We start from the raw sequence: 23,219 nt of genomic DNA on the forward strand, positions 1-23,219 counted from the left end.
ATGCTGTCGTGTCTACAGGGATATACGTTCGGTACTAATCATCCCTGCTATACAAAAATCTCCAAATGGGTCCGAACTTCAATGTCTAAAATCCTTGGTAGAGGCAAGGATCCAGAGATCACGCTAAGGGTGGCCAAATTCTGTGCATCTGCCATAAAACTTAGGGAACAAGCTGTGCTACCATAATGACTTAGGCCTTAAATGACAAATTTAGGTTATATTTTAGTGATTAAGATTTAACTTATATATTTTTAACTGCTGTTATATCTGTATTGTCCCTGTTTTACCCAATTGTAAATTTAAATGTATCCCTATCGTGTTATATGACTTCCCTGATATTGTATGTGAGCTGGAACTCGTCTGTGACTGAAATAATAAATTTGTTTGTAGGACGCATGAGAAGGTAAATCATTGCTGCTTACCAGGAGTGTGGGGAGTGAGGCGCAGTGGGGTCAGCATGGTGCAAACACACATGTGAAGCCGATCCAGCTCTCTTGCCAGTGTGTCTGTAGGGTGTAGCCCTTCTTGCTGCCTCCCCACTTCCCATTTTAGTAAGCAGCACCAATTCACCTGCCAGGAGGAAAGGAGGGCTATTGAACTGCTGAGGAGCTACCTCGGGATGCATTTATGGTAGCTGACAAACAGTGATTAGCTCAATCATAAATGAGGGAACAATAACAAGGAGGATGCTTCTGAGCACTGCTGAGCACAATATATCCCTCTACCACTAAGTAGTAGACAACCAATAATGGGAAAAGCTTTGTTAAACAATTAAGCCTTGTCAGGAAATATATTTCAACTAACAGACCCTTCTCTTCGATCTGAAGTGGCTGAATTAGCACCAGACCACCAAAGTTTCAATGTAGCTACTGTTCTAAAATCACTTCTGGGACTGTTCAGCATTACATTCTGGACAAACGGGAAAAGCTTTCAAAGAGAAGTTCCAAAGTGGGATTGATAATTAAAATCCCACAATATAGTATTTGCTTAAATAATTGGCGTTCACCGTGTGACAATTAAATCAATCTCTTATATGCATATTACAGCTCTATAAATGTCTTTTAATGATATATAATTAACTTATGATATATTTCACCCACAGTTTAATTATGAATGCCTCCTTGAAATGTTTCATTTCAAGTGTCAGCAGATTTGGCTGATAGGGCAAAGCTCTGCTGCTTAAATCAGGGGCAATATTAGGACACTGGCTTGCTTTGTTCTTGCAATCCTCAAGGGATTTAATTCAGACTCAAGGCAAACTTGTAGCGAAGAGCCTTTCACTGCAAATATAAACTTTGCAAATGCATTGCCAAATAACTGGAACAATGTGTTTGCCAATACATATACATATAAGCAGAGACTTCTACAAGCTCAGGATACAGCTTGATCACTTCCAAATCCAGTTCAGATCCTGTTGCTCCCCTGATGATGCTACAAGGACTTATTTTTTCTCCATATCTCACCAAGCTTTCAAAAGTAGTGGCAGGGTGGTTTGTGAAGTATGAATTTATGGTTTCTCATTACAATGCAAACAAAATAAAAGTGCCCCCCATGCCTAGATAAATAAATCACTGAGAGGATAATGGTACCACCAAGAGTTTGGGAAGGGATAGATTCCCAGGTGATCAGAACTTTGAAAGTCATCATCTGGTGGGTGCAGAATTTACCCCATGATGTATCCTCTTGAGGTTCAGGGCAGTGTGTGTTGGGTTGTCTTGTAAAATAAGTTAGGCTGGAAGAGGGTAGCTTTGCTGAGGTCACTGAGTAATCTTCACAGCTTAAATGGGATTTGACCTTAGGTTTCAAACATCCAGTCCCAACACTCTAGCCCAGGGATAGCCATTGTGGTGTCCTCCAGATACTGTTGGACGCAGCCAGTCAATGGCCAGGAATGATGGGCAATAGAGTCCAACAGCATCTAGAAGGCACCATGTTGGCTACCCCCTGCTCTATCCACTGTACCACAATGCTGTTACTTCAGTGTTTAGATTAGGGCTAATACTCTAGCAGTTCCATATCTTTCAGAAGCCAATCAGAATATTTCTCACCTTTACTTTCCATGTTGTTGGCTATAATGCAATGTGTTCATGTAATGGTTTCCTATTACAATGCTATTTCCCCTTCTTGGAATTAGGTTTATCTCAGGAACCACAGCAGTCTTATATTAGGGTATATGCAGGATTTTAAAATTTATCTGCTGCAGTTAGCAATGTGTCTTCCCTGTGACTTGCGTAGTGATAAAATGCCCAATATCTGATAAAGTCTCACTTGTCCTTCAGGGATTGCGGGAGTCTGTGATGTATAAGCGGGGGGGGGGGGGGCTGCAGGAATCTAGTGGAAGTAGGCAGTTGAAAAATAATAGCAAATACAACAAGGTCCTTCTTGTAATGGACACTTGAAAAGTACAGTTAGGAACATGGACTGCTCTCCTCTGTCTCGTGATGAGGAAATAGGGCAGGCTGCAAGCGAATAATGGTGAGAAGATGCTAAACTATAGTGAGACGACCAATTGTCTGTGGTCCTGCAAGGCAGTGTACTTAACGTAATGGTTAATCTGGCCCAGAACGAACCCACTCAAGTCCCATTAATGGAATTTTTAATGACAAATTTATGTAACTGAATTAATAGCTTTGAAGCCATTGTGCTTTATCAGGAGTGCTCAGCTGGATGAACAGATTTAAAGTATCATATTATATGTGTGTGTGTGTGTGTGTGTGTGTGTGTGTGTGTGTGTGTGTGTGTGTATACCAGACCCCTAAATTCATACTGTTGCTTTGCAATTCAGAGGGAAGGCATAAGAAGAATAAGAATAATAAGAATATCTTTATTGTCATTGCCCCCTTCGGGGACAACGAAATTACTTGACTGCTCCATAAAAACACTAATTAAACAATACAATATAATACAGCAAGGGAGATTAGATGACTTTCAAAGTCTGGGCTTCCCATTCAGAGCCGAGATCGCTCTGGAGAAGAAGCTGTTCTTAAGACGACTCGTTCTTGTCTTCATCGACCTGTATCTCCGTCCCGACGGCAAGAGCTCGAAGAGACAGTGACCAGGATGCGATGGATCTTTTACTATGTCCAGTGCCTTCCTATGGCACCTTGTGGCATAAATCTGCTCTAAGGTGGAGAGTGGGCAGCCAACAATGCTCTCTGCTGCCTTAACAACCCTGCACAACCCCATCCTGTCCTGGGCAGTACAGCTTCTGTACCACACACATAAGCCATAAGTGAGCACGCTCTCAATGGCACAGTGATAGAAGGCAAGCAGCAGTTTCTGTGGAAGATGGTTTTTCCTTAGTATTCTCAAAAAGTACAGTCTCTGCTGTGCCTTCTTCACAAGCCCCCTTGTGTTGACACTCCAGGACAGATCCTCTTGTAATTCAATGCCCAGAAATCTGAACGTTGTTACCCTCTCCATAAGGGAGAAAGGAATGCCTTTATCCCTTTTCTTCTTCTTTCAGATTTTCATCCTATTATGTGCTGAACAAAAATGGTTGGCATCAATCATTAGCATATAGTGTCGAGGACCAAAATGCATTTAAAAAATCAAATTAATTCTGTTGCATGCGTCTCTCTGATTAGTTCATTTTTTCTGTGCTAAACCACCTAATGTGCTGTTAATAATGTGTGATTTCAGGTATAAAATGGATAGAATGTATTCTTGCAATACTGCTGTAGGAAAGTTTTAATAAGAGTCCTATAGAATTTTTGTGCCTTGAGGGAGAATTCTACCCTGCCAGTTTTTATCAAGTCTTGGGTGACAGTGTAATACTAGTTAAAGGGAACAGCTCACAAACAACCCATAGTCTGAATTCTGTTTTCATTAAATAGTCAAGTCTTGCTGACAAGTAATAAATACATCCACAGAAACTAGCTTCAGTTCATTCAATTTATTAGCAAATAATTCCATCACCTTCCCATATATTGTTTACATTACTTTCTTGTGGAAAGTTAGCTTAATTTCATAACGCCCATGAAACTGTCCTTCATGCATACTATCCAATTTGGTGTGGGCTGCACTGGAAAATAAAGTAAGTCTGGAAAAGACCAGGGGGACTGACATGCTTTCAGGAAACTTCTGTAGTGTAGAGTCTTTCTGGGATGGTACCAGTTCAGTCTAGTGATGGTGCTGAAATTTGGACTAAGTGTTCAGAAATGAACTGCTCCATTTTGAAAAGCAATGAGTCATTATTTTTAGCACTCAGTTCTACTTGAGCTTGGCTTGTAAGGAGCTTTTCTAGGGGCACTGCCATGACACACACCTCATGTAGTTGTAGAGTTTCTCAGATCCATCCAAACTGAGTCATCAGCAATTCCACCAGAGCCATTAAATGTCTTATTTAACAGATTGTGACTACCTCTAGAATCAAAGTTAGTTGAATGGCACAAAGTACACTGGGACCCATTTTGCTATTGATTGACTTTGTTATAAAGAACAGTTGCATCTTGTTTGAAGAAGCAGACGGGAGAGGAGAGTCAGTTTGGATTGGGCAAGGCTGCTGTGGGCAAGGAGACTGGGCAGCCACTCAAGTCTGTACTGAATTCAATCAGGCCTTCTTGAGGTGTTTTAAAGATTTAATTGATGTCCACTCTACAGCCAAAGAAAAGCCAAGCCTCAGCCAACTCTGATTCTGCGCTGGTTGGTGTATAAATCTCTACACACACAAAATATAATCATCTCTTCCAAGTGCTTGGTAACAAATCATCTATCAGGAGCCAATCATGAAATCCAAATATTTTATGAACATTCTGCAGCAAGTTCTGTTCCTTTGCAACAATAGTTGAAATGTTCTGAAAACTCATCGCCGTGTGTTTCTCCCCTGCAAAGTAATTAACTGTGCAGCAGTACAGAGATACAGAGTGGAAAGCAGCCAGTTAGACGGGAAAGACAGCCAGATTTTTTTTTCCTAAGGAAAAAAAATAATGACAGTAAACTTCAGGATGTATTTTTAATACTTGCTGCTAGCTTACAGATGGTAAAAATTTAGCAACCACACAAAGAGCCAGTAGAACTTGGTAGAACCTTGTAGGACCTGAGTTCTGAAAAGCTGAGGGAAGCCATATTTGCTTTATTTAGACCATCTTGACTAGTATGGTGTCAAACTAAGGATACCAAAGTATTCCAATGGAAACATAAATGGGAAATTGCCAGTGTTTGCTTATTCATCCCATGTCTGGAACGGAAATCAATCCAGCGAACACAATTGGTATCCACTGTTGTTGTTGTTGTTGTTGTTGTTGTTTTCAGTCCACAAACAATACATAATTGATTGCCTTCCGCCCACTTGCACTGTGAGTCCCTTGCATTGAAATGAACAGCATGGAATAACATTGTAAGTTATGTAACTTACATAATTAATTACAAACATTACATAAGTTGCATAGTTTTGCCACAGCAGACAGTGAGATAAACAACATAGTTTTTGGCAGAAGGTGAACTGCAGTGGGAAAGAAGTGGTGCTGCGTGTGACAACTACAGGGCAGAATAGATGATTACTTCTTACATCCCTAGTCAAAACCTGCCCTCCAATTTCCCATGTTTTCTTTCCCTGAATTTTTTTCTGTCTCGTTCTCAGGGTGCTATAGAATTTATTTATAATTTTACTTGGTGTGGGACTTTTATTGTGAGATGGCCAATGGTGGGGTATATGTTTTGCTTTTCACTGAATGCTTCTGTAGTGCTCTGAATCCCACCCCCCAGCTGCCTGTGCTTCTTGATCTTTAAAAAAAGTATCATGGCATGGCCTGAGTTACTTCATGACATCTTCCCCTGGCATTTAATTGAAGCCTGGACATGCAGAAAAGTTGCAGAGTGCAGACCATTGGAGAGATATTTGCAGAATGAAAGAAAGGACACTTACGAACAACCCTCAGCCACCTCAGATAAGTGCGACAAAACTCCAGAATCCTCCAAACAAGAATTTCACCAAAAAATTTCCCTCTCCTCTGATAATTATTAGGAACCTAGGAAGTTGCCTCACTACTGAGGAAGATCATACTTATCCATCTAGCTCAGTATCGTCTGCACTTCTCCAAGGCAGTGGCGGAGGAAGCCTCTTGGACACCTGAGGCAGGGCGTGGTGCCCCATGGCTTCCTCTAGGGACGCAGTGCGTGCAGTGCCCATGACAGCCCAGCCCAGCTGCTGTGCCCGCTGCCTCCCCTCCAACTGTATGGCGTCTGAGACCCCATGGCATGCCACGTTCCTTTGGTAGCTGCAAGTTCCATCATGTCCCTATCGGCGTGGCAGCGATCCGCCCAGGGGGGATTTTGTCATCCCCCCCTTCAGGGAGGGCACCCGAAGCACGCCACCTCCACTGCACCCGCCTTTCTCTGCCACTGCTCCAAAGTTCAGGCAGGAGACATTTCCAGCTCTACCTGGAATTGCCAAGGATTATACCTAGGGCCTTCTCTGGGCAAAGCACATGATCTAGCACTGAGCTCCAGCCCTTCGCTTACATTTTGAATGCAATTTCCTTTCTTATTAATTCATGGATGATTGTTGAAAAAAATCTGGAAGAAATTTTCAGCACCGCATTAATCTTAACTACAAACCACAGAACAATCTTTGTTAAAATAAAATTTAAAAATCCATGGAAGAAAGGGAATGTAAAACCTGAGTGGTTATTAAGAATTAAGTAATATACATTTGTTTCCGTGGGAGACGGCTGTCTGTGCATTTAAGTGTGATTGGGTGTGGTCCTGTCCCCACTCATTTTGCGGCTTGGTTCTTTCCCCAACAGAATCCCACTGGAGTAATGTGGTCCTCGGCCCCCAAATGTTTTCCCACCCCTGTATTAAGCAAATTTGCAGAATTGCAGCAGCAAAATATGAACATGATCCACAAGGCACCTTTCCTGCACTGGACCCATCAGAAGTAATGGTGCAGGGATGAGGAAGTTATGATGAATGTAAAAAACAGATTCAGGAATGATTTCTGTTCAGCTGACACCAAAATTGTAGCAAACTAAGCACAAAACTGATTTGCCAGGTATGTGGGCATGTGCCAGAGGCAGAGGGATTTGAAAATTCAGGATTTTCCAAGCAAGAACCACAACAAGCAGAACTAGCAAAGTGAAGAAGAAACAAGAATAAGGTGACCATTATTTGCACAAAGTTGCAAACAGGAAATTTGAGTAAGCAACTCTTCACTCTGAAAATCAAAGTGATATGTTCAGCCAGATTTATTATTATTATTATTATTCAGTTCCTTGCAAGAGAGTAGTTTAGATACTGGACACTGAGATATATTAATGGAGACACACTACATGGTTGAGAAGGCTTGACTCTAACAGGAAGTCAAGTTAGTTTCTGGTGGCTCAAAGACAAATGCCCGAGACTGACCTCTACTGATTCCGCTGTGCTTTCTTCCTCTTCATGATGTTTGACCTCTGTATATGCAGCCACATAACAATTACCACATCATTTCAGATCATAACATGCCCCCAAGGCCTCTTTTGCCTTTCAAATGTTAGCTACTGAAGTAATAATAACAATGACTTTGAATAGCTTGGAAAATAACCATGGAAAAAGTCCTTCAATTTCCCCCCATCTTAAAGATTATCAAATATCCGCATCCTTTTCTGACCAATAGCCCCTTTATCTGTTGCAGCAAATGAGTGTCTTGGGGCAGGAAGATCTCACATTGCAGATCTGGCGATGGGGTCAGGGGATCCCTTGGATGGAGCCCAATATCCACTCACACCAAGGTTATACCGCTAGTATTGAGTGGTGGGTATTCAGAGTGGTAAGATAAAGAGAGGAAGTGGGAAGAGAGATCAGATGAATCGGAGAGAGGGAGATATTGGACAAATCAGTTTGCCATTTTAGGAACCACAAAGCCTAGGACTTGCCGATCAGAAGGTTGGCGGTTCGAATCCCCACGACGGGGTGAGCTCCCGTTGATTGGTCCCTGCTCCTGCCAACCTAGCAGTTCAAAAGCACATCAAAGTGCAAGTAGATAAATAGGTACCGCTTTGGCGGGAAGATACAGTGGTGCCCCGCAAGACGAATGCCTCGCAAGACGAAAAACTCGCTAGACGAAAGAGTTTTCCGTTTTTTGAGTCGTTCCGCAAGACGAATTTCCCTATGGGCTTGCTTCGCAAGACGAAACATCTTGCGAGTTCTTGCGAGTTTGTTTCCTTTTTCTTAAAGCCGCTAAGCCGTTAATAGCCGCTAAGCCGCTAAGCCGTTAATAGCCGCTAAGCCGCTAATAGCCGTGCTTCGCAAGACGAAAAAACCGCAAGACGAAGAGACTCGCGGAACGGATTAATTTCGTCTTGCGAGGCACCACTGTAAACGGTGTTTCCGTGCGCTGCTCTGGTTCACCAGAAGCGGCTTAGTCATGCTGACCACATGACCCGGAAGCTGTACGCCGGCTTCCTTGGCCAGTAAAGCAAGATGAGCACTGCAACCCCAGAGTCGGTCACAACTGGACCTAATGGTCAGGGGTCCCTTTACCTTTACCTAAATTTCATGCCAAATACAAGCCCTGCTTGGATTGTTTCCACTTGGGAACTCCAAACTGGCATTTCTTATTGCAGAATGTCACAGCTCCAATAAAGAGACATGCCTTGTCCCCAGCAGTCTAGCAATATACCTCCTTAAAAAAAATGCACAACCCCCCCCATTGATATAGCAGTCAAAGGGTCATGCCATGTCAGGGCATGAATGTTCTTTTCCTTACAGAAGAAGATATTACTTCCTCCCACCAATCCCTTTTAAAAACAAGTCTTCATATACCAACTTTTATAATTATCTTCTACTACAGATCAAACCCACTGTCTCCTGTGTCAGTCACAGGTGGGTCTGCTATGAGTGAATCAATATGCATTCAAACTTGCTTCATCATCCATCACATTTATGTAAAGCCAGAGGTGTCTGTAAAACTTCTCCATGTAACTAAAGTGTAGCCGCTCACAGTGCCGGTACATTTGTTGAAATAATATGATTTATAAATGAGGTTTTATTTCCCTGTGGTATCACATAAATGGGAACTATATGTACTCCTGAAGAGTCCTTTGTAATATACTTTAATGCATTAATACAAAGAAAGAAAACCAGGTTATTTCCAAATGGGATTCTTGCTGTCGTAAAGTATTGGAAATGAAGCCAGAAATCCTGTGTACTCTGATTTATGGACTGCTGAATACTCTGGCAGTTCCACTTTGACTTGCACTGTGCTTTATGACATTACTAAATGGAAACATTTCACCTGGCAGCCATCAGTCCTAGTCAATGTGCCAACTGTGCATCTGTCAATTATGTGGCCTGAGGTGTAAAACTCACTGGTTGTGGGCCAGTTTTGTTGAAGCCTGTGCTTAATCCTTGCCTCCATCTCTCCATTAATGTAATTTTTTATGATAGAATGCACCTCTTCAAGAACTGCAAGCAAAGAAAGGAGTCTATAATTTCCACAGAGTCTATGCATCTCCTGTCCATTCTCAGTGTGCTGGTGCTTTCAAGGTGGTCTGAATTTTAGTTTGAAACTCAGTCTTGGGCTTGCGGCCTTGCTGCAAGTCACACTAAACTTAATGGAGTTTAACAGAAGCAGCCATTATACACCCTCCAATACTTTGAAGCTAAAATCCAGGACACCATCTTCCCGTATTTTATTGCGAGAGCACAGCGGCCATTTTGGTTGCCGTGTTCATGCACAATTTCGCACAAGTTCCCCCCAAAAGCATTTTTCCTGGGCATGGCACCCAAAATGTGTATTTTGGGGTGCTACATGAGATTGTGGCACTGGAAAAAGCACTTTTTAAGGGGCAAATTGTGCTGTGAAAATGTATGCGATCACAGCAACCAAAATGGCCGCCATGGGATGTCCTGATTTTTCCAAGACACTTGCAGAGTATGCCATTATAGTATGTCAGCGCCAGCCTTCCCAATAGCAGCATTAATGCAGGGGGCAGCAGGGGCTGAGGGCAAGGCTGCACAAGTGCAGCAGTCTGGAGTGAGACAAACCATGCATTGAGGTCCTGATGACATGCTAAACAATGCTAAGTGCAGCAGCAGGACCAGAAGAGGAGCACAGATCTTGCATGCATGTGCTAAGTCATGGTTTGGCTTAGCATTACATGTGAACCAGCTTATTGTGAAGGGGAGGGGAACCCAAAATGTAGGCATGAGAAACCAGGCAAATGTACCTTGGAAGTGGGGGCAGGATGGTGAGATACATGATGATATCGCAGAAAGGGGAGCGGGCAGATGCCAGAGGGGACTGATCATGACATCATTTAATTATTCCATTTCTGCACCAGGTTGCAGAACTGTTTGTCAACAGTGTTCTCAGGATGCCAGTGATTCTCCCCTCAAAGGTTTCTGCCTTTGAGAAGATTGGCTTCCTCACACTTCTTGGCTTCACAGACGATATTTGAGGCTCAGCGCATGGTCCACAGCCTGGATTCAGCCCTTGCCATCTGTTCCTTTGCCCACTCAGGGTTGTCTTTTCTTTTTTACCTGTTCAGATAGAATTTTGATTGCTCTGCCAAAGCAAAGTGCCAATCAAATAGACTCTGTGGTTCTAGTTTGCCTAAGAGGCTGCAGAAAGCTTTCTTGGCTGGAAGCAGTCCCAATGGCAAAGTCATACGGCGCTATATGTTTTGCTACTGTATAGCACCTGTTTGACCTCACACTGGGTAGCCATCCGCTCTAGCTGCCAAGAGGACAGGTTGTGCTGTGGTACGCTCCAGGGGGTCCAATTAAAACCACTCATTTTGTCAAAACATATGTAACACAGAAGCATTATTTTTTGGCACTCTCTTTCACAGTAGAGCCATATGGAAAACACGACCAGAAAAGCTCACCACAGCTGGTAATATTTCAGTTTCCATTCTTGGACCTCACAGATTAATATCTGAATGGAGATGGAAATATGCATGCAAAAAAGGAAGCGTTATATTAAAAAATGAGTCATAAATGAAACTTAGTGCTATAGTTAGCAGACATTCAAGTGCAGTAGACAATTGACACTGGACAGAGGATGACTGATAGAAGGGTTTTGGGGTGGATTGATGAGCCACTGAAGTACCTTGGACTGTGTGGATTTGCTCTGAACCAACTGAACTCTTTGATATTCCACATGGAGGGTTGGGAATCCCAAATTTATAGTCCTGCTTTGTCAGTCACAATCCTATACTTACTCAGTAGCAGCATGGTGAAAGAAAAGAAAAGAAAAATAGATTATGCCCATGGCATCTCTGGAGACTCAGCCACCATCCAGCCATTGGGATGTTGTGGATGCACTGGTTGGTGACATTGCTACATTTGAATGGAATCCATAAATCCACATATGCAGGTGAAAAACCCTTTTCAGCCCCAAAATCTAACATAAGCTATCGCCCCAACTAGGTCCACACACAGATTCTATGCATAGGACACAATGAGGAAGCCAGAAAGAGACCATGATGCCTTTACATAAATAGCCTTTTGCATGTAGGAGACCTGCATGAAGAACCCATAGGCTTCTTAGTAGAACATATTCAGGTCATGCTGTTGGAGTACTTCCTTCACAATTATTTTGACACGACACATAGCGTGCTTATAATGCTTTCTTTTTGAGGTATGCTTACATTTTGCCAGGGTGTGACCCGCACACAGGCAAACCATGGATATAAATCACCTTTCCTCCATCCTTGGCTTTATTTTTTACAGAAACACCCATTTCATAGAAAGAAGGGGTGAACACATTATGCATTTGCTTTTTAAAAAAATTGCTACTATTGTATTTTTGATGTTGTTGCTGGAAGAACATAGTGTCCAAACCAAGTTCACCAAGTTAACTGAACCATAGCATGTCATGCCTGAAGGCATTATAAAAGCAATCATTTGCATTCCCTACAGGCCTCGTCTGCACTCAGCTACCTGTCATTTAAAGAAATATTAGTCACTGCAGGAATGGGGAATATTTTACAGTCCAGATAGGGTTGCTATATTTCAAAAAGGTAAAAACCAGGACACCCCGGAAATTGTTGAGCCTTTTTTTTAGGAATACTCCATTTTTTAAAAACAAAAATGACAAAGAAACATGATTTTTCGATTGAATTGCCTAAGATCCAGGACAAAGCGCCACCTTTCAGAAATCCCCCCCTCCCCCGGGATGTCAATTCTGCCTTTGAAATCTCAGTAATATCCAGGAAAATCCAGATGTATGGCAGCCCTAAGTCCAGAGGTCAATCTTCCTTGTGGGTATATGACATCTTCCAGGGTCAAAACAAAAGTGTGCAATGCTGAAGTGAGTAGGGTCAGAACTCACAGAGGACAGGGCCTCCCCAACATTTTCATACACACACATGACCAAGCAAACATACAGCATAACACATACAAATAGTACATCTACACGCACACAACACAAACATTTACACATGCTCACATGTAGCATACATACCATCCCAGACAGTCAGCTCACACACAAGCGCACACCACACTCTTCTCTTCCTGCGTGATCCTCCCCTCCTAGATGTGATGGAGAGTCATCACTTACTTGCAGTTTAAAATATAACTTCTCTACTTAGACACAGCTAAGGCATTCTCATCCCCCTACACAACCCCCACAGCCCCACAGAGTCCTCACCATTATTTGCTGATGCTTTTACTCCATTTAAGTTGCCATTGAGACAATGATCTGACTGGGAGCTTTAAATGGGAGAATTGGGAGAAGTATTGCTTCTGCTGATGCTTCAGAGCCAGTGATGAATGCAAGGTGTTCCAGAAGACTCATTCAATCTCCTCTGAAGATTCCTGAGTGCTCTGGATGACAAATGATTGTCACTGACTGCTTCTCATGAGTAGTAGTAGTAGTGGGGAACACTGGTTGATGGACATATCTATTAATAATGGCTATGGCTCTACCACGCTGCATCACAAGGCACACACACTCAGAGAGAGAGAGAGAGAGAGAGAGAGAGAGAGAGAGAGAGAGAGAGAGAGAGAAATCAGGAGGGTGAGCCAGTCAAAAGGGCTTTGTGGGCCAGTTTGTTCTGGCCCATAAAAATATAAAAATATTGTGCAGTGATGAAACCTTTGACTTTGAACTCCTGCAAAGGAGATTCCTGGAATTTAGGCGAGGAAAGAAAATCACACATTTTCTAGGTCTTCTAACATCTATTGCTTTGAAGTAATTGATCTGCTTGGAGTCATCATCATGCCTTTTAAAATCAACTCATTTCAAATACATTCCAAAGTCATTCTTGAATGTTTCAAAACGGCTGATTTCTTCATGTAAATATATTTTGCTTGCTATAATGTCATTAGGTTGAAATGACTTCATTTCTTCAAAACAGCTCAACGTTCCTGTGCTCTTTTTATTTTATTTTTTGCTTTGATTTTTTACTTCTCCCCCGAGTGTAGAGTTGGCTTTCTCCAGGCAGAGTCTTTTAAACTGGCTTTCTGTTTCCCTACTTCCCTGGAACAGCAGCACAAGTTGGCATATCCTGGGCTAGCATCTGTGGAACAGATGGATGGAGGAAACAATGCCTATTCTCTTGAGTGATCGGTGGACATGTCTGGAACTTAGAGCTACATTTTGTACTTGACTACATACCGTAATACAAATATACTATAGCCCTATTTCTCCTGTAAGTATCTCTGTCCCCTAATGAACAGTGCACCTGTCTGCAACCAAAGCTTGATTATTTGATTATGTAATTTCTATACTGCTAAATATATTTAAAATATCACTGAGAGGTATATGGAAAACTGAAGCAATAACAGACAACTTAAAGAAAACAATACAAAAATCCACAGTTACTTCTGAACTGTTATATTAATACAAAGTTACTAATATATAAAAATCAACATTGATTCATTTTCCTCCTGACACACCCTCCCACTCAGAGTATGGGTTTTCACCCAGGGCCCAACAGGCTCTCAACTCACCCACAAAAGTCTCACAATGGGAAGAGTTCCTGGAAACAGCCGACATCACCCTTGTCTCTTGCCCTAGACTTGCTTTTTATGGGCAGGCCCAAGGTGGATGGCATTTCTCAGGCTGCCCACAACTTTGTTTGTGGAGAGCCAGGGCATTATTTTGGGAGCAGGGAGGAAGACAAGTGAAAGTGCTTTGAGGAGAACCCCAGTTCTGGTCAAGTTTTTGGAGAGCCAAGGCATTCCTACACATCACATTGCCTTTCATGCATGCCAGGATGTTGTGGGCAGAGAATTGTATGTGTGTTTTTGAGTATTCACGTGTTTAGGCAAATTCCTGGACATTCCTTCGCTCTGAATTTAATGAGGGAATAGAAAACATGGCCATCTTTTCAGATGCCTGACTGTATTCCTATTGTGTATTTCAAGATGCTGGAATTTTAAAACCACTTTATGCCCAGTGCAAGGCATATATAACAAAGGCAGAATAACAGCCAAGCTAGGCATTTGTCTTCTGTTTGCTTATGCCTTAAGCCAGGGCCTTACATTCACTCACTTTCCTTTTGTTCTGAATCTGCCGATTTTAATAGTTCCGGGCACCCATTATAGATAATGTGTTTGATAGGGCATGGAGGTGAAAGTGACCGATTCTAGTGTACGCTGAAGGAATAAAAGCAGCTGTTTGTCACAAGCTGATGTTCCTAATACAATCCGACAAGCAAAGGTTCCAAGAATTCACAACGGAAGCAGCCAGTTATTGTATCCTTTCTATTTCCACATCAGCTTTCTTTCACACAAACCTTATGCGGAACAAAAGCCTCAGTCTGACTCGCTGGAAATGTCTGTGTGACTAATGATGCCCGAGGTGACACCCATGTAAAGCCAGAGAGATGTCACCGACCTTCAGGTAAGATTTGATGGCTGGGATCTGCTTTTCCAGCTTTGTCGCTTTTCGAGTTGTGGCAGCTAAGAAGCATATCATTGTGGGAGACATGAAAAGTGGAAATTTCACTGGAATGGTGGGCTATCTATTTCGGGATCTCCACAGATATTTACTGTGAATAAGAATCAAATGAGAACTAAGCTGTCGTAACTGTGTGTCCCACCCCTCCCATTCCAGCAAGACACTTAATAAGATTGCACAACAGTTTTCCGATGGGAACTTTTAATTAACAAGATGCTCTGCAAAACTTCTCCAAAGCCTGTAGCATCTCTGATCCCAGCTGAAAATTCATCTGCTTGAGGGACCCTCCCTATGCCTTTGCTGTTTGCCAGCCATAGCTGTTTTGGCATAAAGAAAAGTGATCCCATCCCACTTCTCTAATGCAATACTTGGTTTTCCTTCTTGTTAATTATAGGTCCTCTGTTCCCCTGTTGGAAAGTAGTGCATGTACAGAATAGGCTGCTTTGCAGATGTAAATAACTCATTCAGTGAGCAGGCCCCTTGAGAAGGAACGCAAATCTGGGAAAAAAGGCCTGTTTAGGAAGCCATAGATTTCTTTTTTTCACAGAAAGTGCAAAAGGCAACAGCAAAGGGTGTGTAATGGAAAATAATCTTAACACAAAAAGCTATTCCCTCGCTCCTGTATGGTACTGAAGCCATATTCACAGATTACCAAGAATGGCATGGGTGCTGCTACCAAGTGGTTGGCTGCTTGCAGACCACTCCTGGTCCGGGTCAACAGTCACATAGAATGGCTGGCAGCTTATTATCAGCATTCAGGAGCAGTTGGTGGTACTGCTTTGCAGCAGTATGGGGACAGGCTGGTGGTGAGGTCCAAGCAGTGCAGGCACACTTCTGGGAATGCCCCATTGGCTCTGCTGGTGTAGCAACATTGCCCCATCCTCTCCACCTCTCCTGTTCTACCCTGTCCCTCTGGGAGGCCAAGTCTGCAGTGGTGCCCACTGACCACTCTGCCAATGAGTTTTTCTGGACAGTAAGAAGCAGCACAGATGTGGGAAGTAACCACCAATCATAACTATCCTATAAAGCGGGAGTGGGAAACCTGCAGCCCTCCAGATGCTGCTGGAGTGAAACTCCCAGCATCACTGGCTCTTGGCTGGGGCTTATGGGAGTTGCAGTCCAACAGCACCTGGAGATTCACAGATCAGTGATCCAGTACATAGAAAGCTAAATCTAACTCCTACTGTGTCCAAAGATTACACATCCTTTGCTCGTCTAAACTGTTTATTTTTAAATGGAGAAAACCAAGCACATAGATATGGTGTTTTAATAGAAATATTGAAAGCTGGGACATTCCTACAGCAGGCATAACCTGGGGAGAAAATGGACAAACAGATCATTATATGGGAAGCACACACCAGCCTCCCATTGTGAATAATGGCTGCTGTGAAGCGTGCATGGTGAGGCTCAAGCAGTAGGACGCTGAGGAAAGAGGCTTCTGCTCAGCCCTGGATTAATTCCTTCTTCCAGATGCAAATGCTAGCATTGAAGAGGTTCTGGAGTTATACCCTCAGAAGCCCTGGCTCAAATGAAGCAAGGACTAAAAAGAGTAAGAAAGTAAATGCGCAGGACTCTAAAGATCTATCTATCATCTATCTATCTATCTATCTATCTATCTATCTATCTATCATCTATCTATCATCTATCTACCGTATTTTTTGCCTTATAGGATGCACTTTTTCCCCTCCAAAAATGAAGGGGAAATCTGGGTGCGTCCTATGGGGCGAATGCAGGCTTTCGCTGAAGCACCGACCCCTCTCGCTCTCCAGGCTTCAGGAAGACATCCACAGCCTAGGCAGCCCTGCGGGAGTTCCCACAGGGCTGTCTGGGCTGCGGATAGCAGCCTGCTTCCCGGAGCACCGGGCGCGCTGAAAGCAGAGCGCCTGGCGCTTCGGGAACACATCCGCAGCCTAGGCAGCCCTGCGGGGGTCCCCGCAGGGCTCCTCATGCTGCGGATAGCAGTCTGCTGCCCGGCGGGCGGGGCGCCCTGAAGCAGAGCGCCCCTCGCGCCGGGCAAACATCCGCAGCATGGGGAACCCTGCAGGAGTTCCCCGCAGGGCTCCCCACGCTGCGGATAGCAGCCTGCTGCCCGGTGGGCGGGGCGCCCTGAAGCAGAGCACCCCTCGGGCCGGGCAGACATCGGCCAGCCCCACAAGCTCGGGGGACAGCAGGGAGGCGCAGCACCGCCATCCCGCTGTTCCTCGACCTGGTTCGGTTTCCCCGACCTGCTTTTGTGGGGTAAATAAAGGGAAATTCCCCCCCCCCTTTATTCCCCCCCCCAAAAAAAAACTAGGTGCGTCCTATGGGACGGAGCGTCCTATGGGACGAAAAATACGGTATCTATCATCTATCTATCTATATAATCATCTATCATCTATCTATATGTACCTATCAATCATCTATCTATCTATCTATCTATCTATCTATCTATCTATCTATCTATCTATCTATCTATCTATCATCTATATCTATCTATCATCTATCATCTATCATCTATCATCATCTATCGATCAATCTTCTATCCAAATCTTTGGGAGCTGCATTATTTCCTCAGCAGAAAACAGGATTGATTCTATCAATAATACAGCAATAGCAAAACAGCGAAATAAAAACAGCACCATAAAGATATCTCATCAGGTTAAAAGGCCCAGAAAAATAAATAGGTCTTTGTGTGGTGAAGAGATTTCTATCAACGGGGTGCCACAAGTGAGAGGGGCCTATCTACGGTCATTACCCACTTCACTTCAGATGGTGGAAGCACTCTGAGGAAGGCTGCAAAGATGATCACAGTGCATGGGTAGGGTGATGTGGGAGTAGGAGAGTTGTACTCACATGGTCCTTTTCCTAGCATGGTGCTTGAAAACACAAGGCTTGAAAACTAATTGAAATGGGTATAAGATGGGTCTTGCCCAAAAGTGCCTTGTTTTGCATAGCAACTACCTGGTCAAACACCTCTTGGCTAAGTAGGAAATATTGAAACAAGCTATAATATGGAAAATTTGAGCCATGCCCTTGCCAAGAGCCCTCACTATACTTCCCCTTCTTGTAACAAATCACCTCTTGGACTCTGCTAGCCACAATGGCTTTGTTCTCCCTCCAATGTTGGAGGCAGTGTGCCTCTGAATACCACTTCCTGGGAATCACAAATGGGGCATTCAGGTCCTACTTTGGGGCTTCCATAGGTGTCTTGTTGGACACTATAAGAACAAGGTGCAGGACTAGATGGCCCTGTGGCTTGATCTAGCAGAGATCATCTAACATTTCTCTCAGCTAGATGCTGTAAGGCTACCAGTCATGAAGGGTGTGAAGGGAGCAGACCTCTAGTAAGGTCTACCATACTCTTCCAAACATGTGCATCCTCACCCAAGATAATTGACAACTCATCTCACAAAGAAGAGCTGTGCTTTGAACAAACATCTTGACTAAACTGCAGCACTTTTGGCATACAGGAGGAGGTTGATATGAGCAATTTTATTCTTGAAGTGTGCAGCAAACACATTACAGTAGACTTCCTGGAATTTCTTTCATGGAGTCAGGCCTCTCCTGAAATGTATATCCTTGGGGGGGGGGGTCTGTTCTTATGCTACCTCAGTGACATCAGAACAGCTCCCTGTTGTCATTATGAGAAAGATGCCAACTATCTTGTCTGAACCTCCACAGTCTTTCATATGCCACCACTTTACAACCTTCATAATGCAGAGAACCATAAAGAGATGTCCTTACTGACCATTGCTTAGAGTTTTGTTCTAGAAATCCTTATAAGACATTTTGAATCAGGACTGATCTTTTTGACTTACTTTTTTGTTTTTGATTTTTTGCTGGAGAAGATTGCTTTTCAATCAACTCTCATCTTTATATTTATTATTTCATGCCCCTGTTTCAAAGTATTCTTAACCACTTTAAGGATCAAAATATACAATGAAGTATATTTCATTGTATTTCATTGTAGCCACAGTGCACAGTAAGGGTTTCCCCACACTTCCACTTGTCCCATGCTTAGAAATCATGGGTCTGGGCAGTTTCCCACTTATCCTGTGCTTTCTGGGCAGGGCTCCAAGTGGTTCTGTGTTTGTTGTGACACTTTCCCTGGGAAAATGTGCACTTTAGCACTGAATCAGAGTGGATTTCAATCTGCTAAAAACCCAATTGACATGTGCTTTGATTCAGTGCTAAAGATTGGGTTTTCCCAGAAGGAAGTGGCAGGGCAAACAGAAATCTGGAGGAGCCCAGAGGTTTATGCTCTGTCCCCAGTCATGACGGTGAATGAAAATCACAACCACACTGCTATTAACCTTAGGGGAAAACCTCCCATTGGCACCAATAGGCGCTTTCCCCACTAAGGCTAATAGCGCTCCCTCTCTCTCTCTCTCTCTCTCTCTCTCTCTCTCTCTGTGTGTGTGTACATGCTTTTGTGTGTGTTTGTGTGTAGGGGCAATTTTCATTTAGCATTACTTTTAGTTTGGCCCTCGATCTGTATGAGATGGTGCAGACAATAATAAAATAAACACATAAATATTTCTGAAGGTATTCATGAAGCTCATCTCAAAAGCTATGCTCTAAGCCCTCAAAATGTTCAAAGTGATCAAGGGCGGATAAAAATCCTTTGGAGAGCAAAAGTGTTGTCAAAATACACACTGGAATATATATATATTGAAGCTGAGAAACGGCTTAATACATTCAGACCAATGCTCTGTGACATTTCCCACAAGACTTTAATGCTGTTTACAAATTCTGAAGAACACCTCCAGTCATTTCTCGCATGGACTTATGATTTATTTAAAAGAAAAATGGGACAGTGCATGTGTGGGTCTGTGTTTAATGTGAAAAGGGATTTGGAGATGAATAGTCAACAGCCATGAAGGAATGAAGAGAAAACGTAAAAAGGGGGATGAATGTGGGTGGGCTCTGAGCGTGTAATAAGCTATTTGTAAGGAGGCAACTGCTTCATCTCACGCGCCAGAGTTTAATAAAATAATAACTCATTTAAACAAATCAATTATGAGTCAGAGGAAATATTGCTCATGAAAGTGCTGCAGTAGAATCATAGAATCGCAGAGTTAGATGGGACTGCAAGGGCCATCTAGTCCAAACTCCTGAAATGCAGCAATATTTTGTCCAAGGGACTCCAACCCATGACCCTGAGATTAAGAGTCTGACGCACTACCGACTGAGCTATGCATATGAACGGCACCATCCAACATTACTGCTACATCCAACATCCAACAAAGCACTCGGTTAGCTTTCAAACATCATTCCCAGCATTGAGATCCAACACAAACCCAGGAACAACAGATGGACAAAAGCCTGGACACAAAACTTAGAGAAAATTAAAAACCCAGTATCTAAAATGATATTAAAAACCCAGATTACCCATTGGTTCTAAACCAGAATACTGGAGATATATATTTTATAAGAAAAGAACTAGAATAATTATTTTGGAAGATTTGCCTATTACTTTTTCAATTACAGCTCAGTTCTTTGCTCTAGCATTAAAATAGTGCACCCACCCACCTCCACTGGTACATTTAATAGCTAAGAATATATTCAGTTGTGATTCCATTTTATCATTACTCTGTGTGCAACAACAGAGACCACATTTCAATTGGTGCAGTTTAGTGTGAATATTGCGATGGTTGGCTAAGCGTGTCCTCTTTGATTTCGGCTTACTGATGGGATCCTTTTTTTAGCTTGCTGTTCAAATGGTCTTTTACATCTCCATTAGGATGCATGCAAATGCCAAATAGGAAAGGATTAAATAGGAATCTGGGCATGATTTTCAGTCTTAGGGAAGAAACAGAAAGCCAGGCTGCCTACAAAGGAAAACAACAATTCCATACATTTTGTAAACGGGTAAAATATGAATGTTAAGGCTTAGACGTAATAAACAAAATTAGACATGGCAATTTTGGGCATTTAGGGATATAATAGAATAATAAAATCATAGAATTGTAGATTTGGAAGGGTCACTGGGGATCATCTAGTGCAACCCCCTGCAATTCAGGAATCTCAACTAAAGCATCCCTGCCAGATGACTATCCAACCTTTGCTTCCGAGGGAGTCTATTCCACTGTCAAACAGCTCTAACTGCCAGAAAGTTCTTTCTGATGTTTAGTCAGACTCTCCTTTCTTGTAACTTTAATACATTGCTTCAGGTCCTACCCTCCAGATCAGGACCATTACCACCTTTGTATTTCTGTATTAACTATACATCTTCATACGTGATGCATTTAGATGTTTGCCTAAGATTTCTGAAAGGTATACATATACACATGTAAAGGATGGCTGCAGTGCCCTTCCCCATTTTGGGGTGGTCCTTGGGAAAGATGCTCTTAATGTGGCCCCCATTTCCTGCTTATTGCTGTTGCTGCCAACAGCTTCTTTCTCTGGGCCCCATTGGCACCACCTTGCCAAGAGAGAGGACAAGTTTTGCTCCTTCTTCTCTCCTTCATGGACGGTTTGGTGGTTAAAGCACATGCTCTGCATGCAAAAGGTCCTAAATTCAATCCCCAGCCTCTCTAGCAATGCTTGTCAAAGAAACAACGCTGTTGGATTTGATTTTCATAGCAAAAGGGATATTTGCTTACTACCCTCGTTTTATACCACCACATCTACCTCATAAGCTTAAATGGGATTACAAAGCCTGGGAAAAGTCCCTATATGAAATCCTGGAGAACTACTGCCAGAGCAATGATCTTCAAGGTTAGGTCTTGAGAGGCTGTTGAACTATAAGTCTAATCACTCCTGACTATTGGTTAAGTTGGCTGGGAATGAGAGGAACAGTGGTCCAGTAACATCTGGGGAGCCAAGGCTGAAAAACGCTTGTATAGACAATATTGAGTTAGATGAACCAATCATCTAGCTTATTGTAAGGCAGCTTGTTGTGTTTCATGGGTCACTTGCTCATAGAAAGAGACAGGTGGTGTTTGAATATATTTCAGGTGGACAAGTACAAACAGCAAGGCAAAAGAGCAGCAGAACTTGGAGGATCGCCATTGCCGTTGCCTCCCCGCAGGGTTGGGTGGTGGATGTAGGCCTTGGCAGATGCCTGTCAATGCTAATTCTTGACTCTTACACTGTGCTAATGTGGCAAGCAGGTGTTTGAAAAGTTTTGCATCGTACAGAAACTCATTTGGAGGGCTAGATACAGCTTGGTTCTATGTTGACTGTGCATGTAAAACCGACATGTCACCCACTGACAAAAACCAAATCCAGAGTTTTCTAGCAAGTATGCAACTAGGGAAGAAGTACACATAAAAATGATCCCGTTCAGGCAGTCGCATTGCAACACTCAGCTTATTTTCAAAAGAGTAGTCCCATTAAACTTAACTAGACTGCTCTGGGCCAAGCTTCCACCCTATGCATGCTTTCTTAGGAGCAAGCCCCATTGTGTAGACATGCACAAAATATATAGGGTTGCATTGTTAGTGGGGTGGCAGGTTACAGCCTGTGATTTCTCAGACAACGGCAAGCATTTTGCATTTCGAATAAAAGAACAAATACTCATTAATGCTTCAGTCTCATCTGTGCCAGGGCATAGAAGTGTGTAGCTTCCAAGAGTTCTAGCCAAGAGAATACAGTTTAAAATGTGTCAGACAGGACTGTCTGGATTCCTTTTAAGCCCACTGTAAATGTTAGGAGGGCAAAAGTTCAGCACTAGCTTTTACACTCAATAACAAAGTAGGATGACAAACAGGAAAAGGGGGAATCCAGGAGTAATCCCATAGGAGAAACCAAATGTGTAAAGCTGCAGATGATTGTAAATAGTGAAAAGAGAAAATTGTTTCTTTCCTTTCTGTTGGTTCATAGGAGAGATGATGTTGCTTGACACAGAAGCAATGCTGTTGGGTTAGATTTTCAATAACAAAAAATAGAGATACCTGGTTATGACAGTGTTTTGATAGTATCACATCTTTTTTTATGAGTTTAAATTGGCTTAAAAGTTCATTGAATCACTCTTCCTTCTGGGAACTTTTCCTGGGAATCACAATTTTGTAAAGGGGGGTGGGGGTGGGGTAGGAATATCCTGTAGTTGATATCCCTATCCCCTGAACACCTCAGCACTTAAATTTTTCCTTGCAGCGCTAATCATGGCATCTATTTTATTGTCGCACAATAACAAAGCCAGGACCATCTTACCAGTTGTGAAGGGGATTTGAATTACTGCGAGCAGTCATGGATCTGTGGAGAATGTGAGGATGACTTAGCATGCCCTGACAGAAATCTGTGTAATGTCAGACACCTCTTATAAATGCTGCATGGAAATCTCTGGCAGCTCTCAGTTTGTTAGGGTGCCATTTTTGAGAGAAGCAACCTTCCAGGTCCTAATGTTTGCCCAGGCAAACACTAATTACAGGTTGTGCTTTGGCAAGTTACTGCCTGTTATCCT

The sequence above is a fragment of the Podarcis bocagei genome (assembly GCF_964188305.1).
Source record: "Podarcis bocagei genome assembly, chromosome: 5".
In the NCBI taxonomy this organism is placed as follows: Eukaryota; Metazoa; Chordata; class Lepidosauria; order Squamata; family Lacertidae; genus Podarcis; species Podarcis bocagei.